The sequence below is a fragment of the Ricinus communis genome, chromosome 9, assembly GCF_019578655.1.
Source record: "Ricinus communis isolate WT05 ecotype wild-type chromosome 9, ASM1957865v1, whole genome shotgun sequence".
NCBI classification, from domain to species: Eukaryota; Viridiplantae; Streptophyta; class Magnoliopsida; order Malpighiales; family Euphorbiaceae; genus Ricinus; species Ricinus communis.
The window spans coordinates 21017538-21029066 of NC_063264.1; the positions used below are offsets into that span (position 1 = coordinate 21017538).

Genomic DNA, 11529 nt, shown 5'->3' on the forward strand with positions numbered 1-11529 from the left:
TGCTGTGGAATCTAGCTGGTTGACCACTCCCTGCTTGACTGACCGACTCCTAAAGGATTGCCACTGGTAGTTGTTCATGGCCATCTCCTCTATCAGATTCTACGCCTACTCTGACATCTTACTGTTCAGGGCCCCACTTGCTGCAACGTCTACCGTCTGCCTAGTAGCAAGGTTCAAAACACTGTAGAAGGTCTGAACCTATATCCATACTGGTAGTCCGTAGTGTGGGCAACATCGGAGCAAGTCTTTGTACCTCTTCCAAGCATTGTACATGCTCTCATCATCGAACTGCACAAAAGAAGATATATCATTTCTCGATTTAGTAGTTTTAGCAGGAAGAAAGTACTTATATAAAAATTTCTCAGCCAACAATCTCTATGTTGTAATAGTGTTGGCTGGGAGTGATTGCATCCATCTTTTTCGCTCGGTTCCTCAAAGAAAAAGGAAACAGCCTCAACCGAATGGCATCATTAGTTGTTCCATCTATCTTAAAGGTGTCGCAGATCTTCAAGAAGTTGGCGATGTGAGCATTTGGGTCCTCACTCGGTAGTCCCCCAAATTGTACACTATTTTGGATCATCTGTATCACGTTTGGCTTTATTTCGAAGTTGTTGGCTACCACTGGTGGTCGCAATATACTCATTTGTGTCCCCTCAAGAAGAGCTCTAGCAAACTCGTACATTGTCCTGGCTTCATCCACAGCCTAGTTGTTGTCTCCCATCCCTGCTGGTCTATTCATAGGGGCTTCAATCTCTATCTATGCCTCTTCTTCTTCTTTCATACACTTCCTCAAAAGATGGAGGAATCGCTCTGGTTCAACAAGAGGGTCTACAGGAGTAGGATTAGAGTTCCTGGTCAAAAACTACTTGAAATGAAAAGGCAGCAACTAAAGAACACAGGAATGAATAAAATAATAAAGAATATAAAAAAAGAAAAAGATAGAAAATAAAAATGGCTAGATTAACACAAACACAAATTCACTCTAGTTCACACAAAAGTTTCCTCGGCAACGGCGCCAAAAACTTGATAGGCTAATTGTATAGCTACAATCTAAGGGACTGAACCTATTGATGCAGACTAGCACTAACAGTGAGTGTCAAGGGGAAAGGGTGATCCTAGAACTACTACAGCATCTTATGATATCTAACCCCAACAAAATTGATGAAGTTGCTATTTTATGATTAAATGCAAGCAAGTGATTAACTAAGTGTCAAAACAGTTTAAAAGGATTTCGTAAAACAATTAAAGGAAAAAGCAAACCCAAAGGGACCTAAGCTAGTTGGATTTTAGTGAAGTTAGAGATTATATTGATTACCAATTGCGATTAATCGTGGACAAATTCTTAACTGAATTTGGTTTCGCTCTCGTGATAACCGAATTCCCAAATCTAAGAACCTAAAGTTGGAATCTCTTCCTAACAATTTATATTTAAAATAGCATTAAGCTTTAATCTGCCTCTATTAAGCTTTGTTAATTCTTAATCCGGCTAGTCAATTACCCTTATCTCTAATTGATCATTAACCAGTTCTTGCTATTCAAATTTCCAATTGCTAAATGAACTTCTCAATTACATAAAGTAATTTAAACACCACAACTCATAGCGTCTCATGAATAATATAATTTCTTATTAATAATGAAAGCAAGAAGAAACAAGCATTGATAATCAAAGTCTCATAAATATTGAAAGCAATCCAACAATATAGGAACCCCAATGGGTTCAATAATTCTAGCTACTCATGCTAATAAGCAACATAAAGTAAAGAACAAATATAGAAAAGTAATTTGAAAGCATGTATACCCTTCTTCTTCAAGTCGGATGAAAAGCCCTAAATTCCCAATTCCGAATGATGAACCCTAAATTGCCTCTTGAATGCCTCCAAATCCACTCTTGATCTTCAATTGGATGTTTAAATGGCACTCTTGAGGGTCAAAAGTTGATGGTTCAGCACGACCAGAGTCTAAGTCGTGCTCAACCTTGGAATGCTAGCCCTTGCTCAATTTTGATGAATTCTTGTTCGTATTTGCATGTATTTCCCTCAACTACTAATAATGTCCATCGATAATCACTTGAAACATGAAAGGAACCAAAACACAGGTGATTCTGGCATAAAATAAGATAACTATGCATAAAAATGGAAGTAATTGAGGATATAAACATGTGTAAAACAATGCATATCAAATCCTCAATTTCTGCACACCTACCATGTCAATCTCAACAAACTTATCAGTATTCTTGCTTGGTTCATTAGCTAATAAAAATGCAAGCTGCTTCAACACACTCTTATCGAATAGCTCATGCTCATCCACTGCCTGCAAGGTAACTTGTAAAGGATCATCAAGCAATATCTCTTGCAACCATGTATCAATAATATCATCAAGTACATCAACAGAAAACACAGTATCATCATGATTTAAGGACTGTCTCATAGAATTGTTCAAGTCAAAAGTGACAGTTTCATCCTCTACCCTAAGTTCAAGCTTTCCATCACAAACATCTATAATAGCCCTAGACGTTGTAAGGAAAAGTCAAACTAGAATCAAAGATACATTACTCTCACCATCCATGTCCATGATCACAAAGTCAATAGGAAATACAAATTTGTCAACATTAACAAGTACATCCTCTATAATACACCTAGGATACTTAATAGTCCTATCAGCTAACTCGTATGCTCATCCTAGTGGGTTTAGTCTCACCCCGCCCTAACATGGTAAACAAACTGTATGACATTAAATTAATGCTAGCCCCAACTTGGTAAACAAACTATACGGTATTAAATTAATGCTAGCTCCTAAGTCAGCTAAAGTATTACTAATTGTCAAATCACCAATCATACAAGGGACAGTAAAACTCCTTGGATCACGCTTCTGCTCTAGCAATTTGTTTTGAAGTATAGCCGAACACTCCTCATTTAGGGTCACGATCGCCAAGTCCTCTAACTTCCTCTTATTGCTAAGGATCTCCTTTAAGAACTTCACATACCTAGGCATCTGTGACATAGATTCAACAAAAGGTAAGTTAATTTGCAGTTGTTTAAACAAGTCAAGAAACTTACCAAATTGCTAATCGATTTTCTCTTGCTTCATCCTGGCAGGATATGGGATCGGGGGCTGGTATTCCCTCAAAGGACTCTTCTTCTTGCCCTCTACCTTCTCTAGCTCCATCACCTTGCTATCTCCATCTCTTCAATCCAAATCTACCTGCACAACATCATCATCATCAAGAATAGGAATAGAACTAGATAGTTGCTTACCTAATTGCAAAGTGATAGCCTTCACATGCTCTCTTGAGTTGGATTTTGTATTGCTAGGCAAAGTCCCCGGTGATGTGTGCTACTTGTGTTAGCTACAATCTAAGGCAGTGTACCTATCGATGCAGTCTAGCACTAATGGCGAGTATCAAGGTCGTATTCCTCGGAAAAGTGAAAGCCTAGAGTTACTCCTTTGTTCTTTGTTATATTAACCTAAAATGAGTGATGAGTAATTTCTAAACCAACTAATAGCTACAACCTAAGTTCTTAGGGAGATGCAGGAGTAATTGATAAATAAAATAACTAAGACAGGAAAGCAAACCCAAAGGGAACCTAAACTAGTTGGCAATCAAACAAAAGATAAAGGATTGGTGAGTCTAATTATGCTATTGGCGGACGAATTCTTAACCGAATTTGGTTTCTCTCTCGAGATAACCGAATTCCTAAATCTAATAACCTAAAGTTGGAATCTCTTCCTAACGATTGGTTCTTAAATTAGCATTAGCTTTAATCCTCCTCTATTAAGCTTTGTTAATTCTTAACCCGGCTAGTTAATTATCCTTATCTCTAAGCGATTATTAACCAGTTCTTGCTATTCAAAATTCCAATTGCCAAATGGACTTCTCAATCACACAAAGGAATCTAAACACACAATTCACAACGTCTCATGAATAATGCATTATCTTATTAATACTTAAAGCAAGAAGAATACAAAACTAACTCAAACAATCCAATAATATAATACTAAACCAACATAGTAAAGAAATCCCAATGGATTTAATCAATTTAACTAATCATGTTCATTATCAAAATCCACAAGAATACAATTACAACAAAGAGTAAAGGTAGAGAAAACCCGATTACACCCTTGGATGAGAGTAAACAGCCTTAATTCCTCTTGCTCGAATTGAATCGATTCTTGTTCCTCTTGCTCGATTTGGAAACCAATCAACGAACCTCGCCCAATCTTCAATCTTTGAAGGGAATCCGATTGAAACCTTGATCCAAGTCTCCTTTTCCCTTGGTTCCAGCTCAGAAAACCCTTAGAGATAGAAATATTAGGGTTTGGGACGTTCTCCCCTGCTCTCCCTCTTTCTTTCCTCTCTTTCTTTTAATCAATTCCCCTTGTCGCCGCCAACACGGCCGTTTTGATGCCCGTGTTACCAACACAGGCTGGTGTTTATGCCCGTCTTACTCTCTGTGGTCGTGCACCCTAAGAACTTCTTTTTCTTTGATGTTTGATGCACCCAACACGGTCGTGTTAACACGGCCATTTTCAGCTTCCTCATGCGCATACTTAGCTTGTTTCGGCAGATTTGACGTCCAATTATGCTCTAATTCTTCCCTTTATCATTCTTTGACCTCTTTTGGACCTAATGCACACAAACAGACGCATAGGATGAGTGTTAAGACCAATTCACATCCAAATGTCCATAAAATCAATCTTAAAAATCCCATTTAGATGTGTGTATTTTATGCAAATCACCCGGCAACCTCTCAGCCAACATCTTAGAAATCTGGCCTATTTGATTATCCAAGTTATGAATGGAGGCCTATTGATTTCTAAGAGCTGCGTCCGTCTGCTGGAATCTGGTCTCTAAAGTGGATACAAACTTCATCATTAACTCCTCTAAGTTAGGATTTTTCTCTTGAGTCTAAAGAGACTAAGGTGGGAGAACAGATTGTTGCAGCTGCTGATGTAGTCGCTGAAACCCTAGTGGCCCCTAGTTGTTGTTGTTACTTTATCCGAAGTTCGAATGATTTCTCCATTCTAGATTATAAGTGTTGCTATATGGGTTGTTATGCTACATAGGCTGACTCCTATATAGTCCACCTGTTCATGGTTAGATCAAGAAGAAGCAAACGTACCTCCCAACATACAATTACTACTAAAATGCGGGCCACCATAAAACTCACAATATTCTTGAGTTGCTTGGACAGGCATCTGTAGTTAATCAATTTTCTTAGATAATAACTCCATTTAAGCCGCCAAGGCTGCAATGGCATCCAACTGGTGTACACTTCCTTGACGTCTTGTCCTGCTCTTAATAGTGTGCCACTTGTAATTGTTTGTAGCCATCTCCTGTATCAAGCTTTAGGCTTGCTCTAGTGTCTTGCTGCTCAAAGAACCACCTGCAGCTACTTCTACCATCTACTTAGTAGCCAAATTCAAACCATTATAAAAAGTTTGTACATGTAACCAGATTGGTAGTCCATGGTGTGTAGCATCACACTAGGTCCTTGTACCTCTCCCAGGTATCATACATTGACTTATCGTTAAACTGCACAAAAGAAGATATGTTATTTCTAAGTTTAGCAGTTTTAGAGGGAGGAAAGTACTTAAACAAAAATTTCTCTGCCAAAGAATCCCAAGTAGTGATATTGTTTGGAGATAGTGATTATAGTCACTGCTTTTCTCTATCCCTCAACAAAAATGGAAACAAGTAGAGACGAATTGCATCGTCTGTTGTCCCATTAATCTTGAAGGTATCACAAATCTCCAAGAAACTGGCTATATGCACGTTAGGATCCTCATTTGGCAAACCTCCAAACTGAACCGTTTACTGCACCATTTGAATCATATTAGGCTTTATTTTAAGATTATTGGCAATGACAGTCAATCTCGTAATGCATGTTTGCGTCCCCTCCAACGATGGTCTCGTAAAATCATATCCCACAGGAACTAAGAAACTACTGCTACTAAACTATTCCTATTATCTAACCGATGAAAAGGTGCTGAAGATCATTAACTAAAAATGAATGAGAAAGCAAATAAAAACTAAATTTTAACAAAGAGAATGAAAGACAACGAGATGAGTTAACCTAATTGGGAATTCCCTTTAGCTAGCCGGCTTAAAAACAATAATTTATAATTTGATTGATTAAGAATCGCTATCTATGGATAATACTTTAAATGAATTGGCCTCTCTCTCGAATTAACCAATTCCTAATCCTAAATATCTAAATTTAGAATCTCTTCCTAACAATTGATATTAGTATAGTATTAATCTCTAAATTACCACTAATAAGAATGTCTAGTTCTTATTCTAATAAGTTATTACACTTATCTCTAAGATGTAAATCACTTAATCACACAAGCAATTGTCCAAACTCAATTCAATTTCGCAATTACAAAGGAGTTCTCAAATTGATTCAACAATAAAGAATAAACAATATATTTTATTATACTTGAATGGATACTACAATCTTAAATCAATAATTCAATCAATTAAGCATAAAACAAGCCTAGCATAGCTAAAGATCACCACCAAATGGGTTTAATAAAATTAGTTACACATGTTCATGATTAAACTAATACAAGAATCAAATGGTGGAAATACTATCCCTTATTGAATAACTATGATCCAATCTCTGCAGCTCAAGATCTGCTTCTTCCTTCCTTTGAATCTTCAAACCAATCCTCAAGAACAGTTATTTGGATGATGTTGAAATGGAATTCGTCTCCATTTTTCTCTTCTTAATCGTCTGGAAGGTTGCTCTCAAAGTTTATCTTGAATACCCTAAAATTCTCTCTTCCTAGAATGTACCCCTGATACCAGATTGTTTAATCATTTTTATAAATATAGCCCTACTACGGGTTTCTTTTATAATACTCCCAAATGTACCCCTCTTTCGGGGTTACTTTCGCCTACTAAAAAATATGAACCTCTTATTAGGTTGTTGTCTCATATTAAACGATGTACCCTTCTTACGTTGTTGTTTTCTCATACTAACAAATGCATCCCTTCTTACGAGGTTATTTTCTCATATTTACAGATATACCCCACTAAGAGGTTGTTTCTTCATGCTCATAAATTGATATGCATAGTTTTACACATATTTGCTTGCATATTATTGCGTATTTTCTTAGCAATTATTGTGCTTTTATTCCAAGATCACTCGTGTTTTGTGTTCTTTTGCATTTCAGGAGAATTTATAGGACCATCATCAGTATTTGAGCAATTATAGATTAATACATGCGAAAACGGATGGGAATTCATCAAGATCGGATAAGAGCTCGCAGTGCATTCATTGAGCACGGCCTAGATCAAGGCCGTGCTGATCACCACGGCCTGGACCCTGGCCGTGACCAACCATTGGCTTTTGATCCTTGAAATTGGCACTTTGGGCACGGTTTCTGTAGCCACCACATCCTCCAGCACGGCTAGTGGTGGCTCAGCACCGGCGGGGACACGGTCATGAGGAAACCCGAATCTGTGAGATCTGAATGTTCAGCACAGCCTGGACTCCGGCCGTGCTGACTGGCACAACCTTGACCACGGCCGTGCTAAAATAAATATATAAGGAAAACTAATTTTTTAGGGTTAGAAATACATGTTACGATTTTGTAGTGGAAGAGTAAGGGATTTCACTTTCGTCAAAAGGACGTTCTCATTTATGGGAATGGCGCTAGTTTTTAAGGGGATTTTTATAGAGTTAGGCACAAATCTTCATGATTTCTTGGTACATGTATAAATGTGAGAGCCAATATATTATCTACTAGAAAATACCGTAGAATGTCATTAGAGATATGCTTCTATGTACCTTAGGTTGACTCTCCCAATTAATGAATTTGTAACATTTCATCTTTGTAGTCATGATATGATCATAACATGTATTTCTATTTGCAGCTTTTTATTTGATTGTAGTATTTATTTACTTGCTTTATTAGTTTAGTTTTATTTGTCTTAATCTAATCATTCTATAATCTTTAATTTTACCCACATTTGCTTAATCATCTTAATACATTTAGGAATTAGTAAGGCTATAATTCACTACAAATTCCCTAGAGTTCGACACCCTACTTCTCTATACTTAATCAAGTAGAACTAGGATAGAATGCACTTCTAACCACATCATTAAGCAAAGAAAACAAAGGTACCGAACTTAATCTGTCCTTTAACAAGTCAAAAGCAACACCTTATCTTTTCACCACTTGAAACCCACATTCTTTTTAATGCATTCAGTTAAAGATGCAAGAATTGTAGAAAAATCCTTAATGAATCTCTTATAAAAGCTAGCAAGACCATGAAAACTCCTAACATCATGCACACTAGTGCGGCCACTCCCTAATTACTTTTATTTTTTCTTGATCAACTTGAATTCCTTTGTCATTAACAATATATCCAGAAAAGTAATTTCGATATTGCAAAAAAGTGCACTTCTTAAGATAAAAACCTTTAAATATGTCTCTTATTTTAACACATAAAAAATAACCTTTAAATATGTTACATGCTCATCTAGCGATTTGCTATAAACAAGGATATCATCAAAGTAAACCACCATAAAATTTCCAATAAAGGCATGCAAAACATGATTCATTAATCTTATAAAAGTGTTAGGTGCATTAGTTAAGCCAAATGGCATTACTAACCACTCATATAAACCTTGTTTTATTTTGAAAGAGATTTTCCATTCATCCCCTCATGCATTCTAATTTGATAAGAACCAGATTTAATATCTATTTTAGAAAACACATATGAACCATATTCCAGCATATAATCTAGCCTAGGTATAGGATGGCAATACTTTACCGTTATCCTATTGATGGTACGACAATCAGCACACATCCTCCATGTTTTATCTTTCTTAGGCACTAAAATCACGGGAACTGCACATGGACTCATGCTTTCTCTCACATATCTCTTATCCATAAGCTCATTCACTTGCCTTTGGATTTCTTTTGTCTTCTCAGGGTTGCATCTATAGATTGACCTATTTGGAATACTTGCACCTCGAATGAAGTCAATTTAGTGCTTAATACCATGAATGAGTGGTAATTCTTTAGGTACATCTTCGGGAAAAAGGTCTCCATATTCCTAAAAAAGCTCAAAAACAAGACTAGGAAATCTTGGTTAAGATCATTAGTCATAATCAAAATATCCTTGTACATGAGTACAGGCACTTGTTGCCCCAAGGTTAGTATTTTCCTCACATCACTTGACTTTGCATATATACTCATTTTTCTTTCAATCTTTTCTCTCTTATTTTCTCTCACCTTATGTTTCCTATTGCACTCACTTTTACCACTTAACTCACCTTTTTTAATTTTGTCTCTCTCTTGTTCCCTACCCACTTAACTCACCTTTTTTAATTTTGTCTCTCTCTTGTCTCTCTCTAGTACCTATTCTTGAAACCATCATATAAAACACGCCTATCATATTGCCAAGGTCTTCCCAACAAAACATGACCAACATACATGGGAACCACATCACTTAATGCCTCATCCTTATATCTACTTAATTCACAACTCCGCTATCATTCAACCATTGCAATTTATAAGGCTTTGGATGCTTAATAGTAGGTAAATTCAATTTTTCAACAAGCAAAGTACTAGCCACATTAGTACAACTACCAGTATTCACAATCATGTTACACAACTTATTAGCAATGGAACAATGAGTATGAAATAAATTATCATATTGCTCCCCATGTTCATCATTTTTAACTTGCAAAGTGTGCATTGTACCACTAAAACATCCCCTTTAGCATATTCAACATCACTAACATCCTCCAGAGATGGCATCTCTTCCTCACTTTCACTCTCATTCTCGACTACCCCATCTCTCATAATCATAACTCTTTTATTAGGGCAATCACGTCCATAATGTCCAAGTCCTAAGCATTTGAAACATTTTATCCCTCTAGTTTGTTTCTCACCTTTACCCTTGTTGCCCATATCTACTTTAGCTTTAGAATCATCAATTTTAGGCTTAACAATAAGCCAGTGCACCTATCGATGTAATCTAGCTATAAAAAAGTATCAATGTCGTATCCCACGGAAACTGAGAAGGTACTACTACTATGCTATTCCTATTATCTAACTGATCAAAAGGTGATGAAGATCATTAATTAAAAATGATTGCGAATGCAAAATTTTAACAAAGAGAATGAAAGTTTGGAAAAGATAATGAAATGAGTTAACCCAATTGGAGATCCTTTTAGCTAGCTGGCTTAAAAACAATAATTTATGAATTGATTGATTAAGAATTGCGATCTGTAGATGATTTCTTAAATGAATTGACCTCTCTCTCGAGTTAACCAATTCATAATCCTAAAGATCTAAAGTTGGAATCTCTTCTTAACAATTGATTTTAGGATATCATTAATCTCTAAATAATCTCTAGGCACCAGTAAGTTATTACACTTATCTCTAAGATGCAAATTACTTAATTACATAAGTAGTTGGCCAAACTCAATTGAATTTCTCAATTATAAAGGAATTCTAAAATTGATTCAACAATGAAGAAGAAATAATATATTTTATTATACTTGATACTACAATCTTAAATCAATAATCCAATCACTTAAGCACAAAACAAGCCTAGCATGGCTAAAGATCACCCCCAAATGGGTTTAATAAGATTAGTTACATGTTCATGATTAAATTAATACAAGAATCAAATATAAAGTAAACAAGAATCGAAAAGAACATGAACTCCATTTTATGAAATGATAGAGATGCTATCCCCTTTTGAATAACTCTGGATCCAATCTCTATAGTTCAAGATGTCCTTCTTTCCTTTGAATCTTTAAACTAATCCTTAAGAACAACTATCTGAATGATGTTGAAGTGGAATTCGTCTCCGTTTTCCTCTTCTTGATCGTTTGGAAGGTTGCTCTCAAAGTCTTTCTTAAATACTCCAAGGTTCTCTTTTTTCGGAAACCCTGGCCTCCTGAATATCTTTCTTTTTCTTTTTCTTTTCTTTTAAATAAGGTTTCGAGATCCAACATGGCTTGGATTTGGACTGTGCTAACCAGCATAGCTTGAATCCTTAACATGTTGATCTAAAATTGTACATATGGCCTTCTTCAGCACGGCTTGGAATTGGGCCGTGCTGCTCAGCATGGGCATGCTCCTGGGTCGTGTCACTCTCAGAAACTGTATTGCAAATCGCTTCTTCTCGCCATGGGTAAGGCATTTCAGCACACCCTCTAACCCTGACCGTGCTCCTCAGTACAGGCGTGTTGAACAGTCTAATGTGCCCGATTTGTTCGTGTCTTTCCCAATTTTGGTCTGATTTCTCTCTAACTTTGATGATATACCTAGTAAAACAACTGAGACACAAAATAAACTAAAATAGTGTAATATCAAGGATATCAAATCACCTCACACTTAAGCTTTGGCTTGTCCTCAAACAATCAATAGTTTAGCTTATAAATATGAAATCAACCCTCCTTTAAATTTATGTATTGGACTATAATTAAGCAACATTCAATCTATTCCAAATTGAAACTCAACCAAAAACTAAACTAGTAATCTAAACAAAAGTGATTA

At 36.2% G+C, this 11529-nt stretch overlaps 1 non-coding gene across 1 annotated transcript; it reads left to right on the forward strand.

Annotated features, from left to right (window-relative positions):
- Positions 1 to 214: 214 nt before the first annotated feature.
- Positions 215 to 320, forward strand: LOC112536171. The gene has a single exon (XR_003080229.2). It is a non-coding gene; the product is annotated as a small nucleolar RNA R71 (small nucleolar RNA).
- Positions 321 to 11529: the final 11209 nt, after the last annotated feature.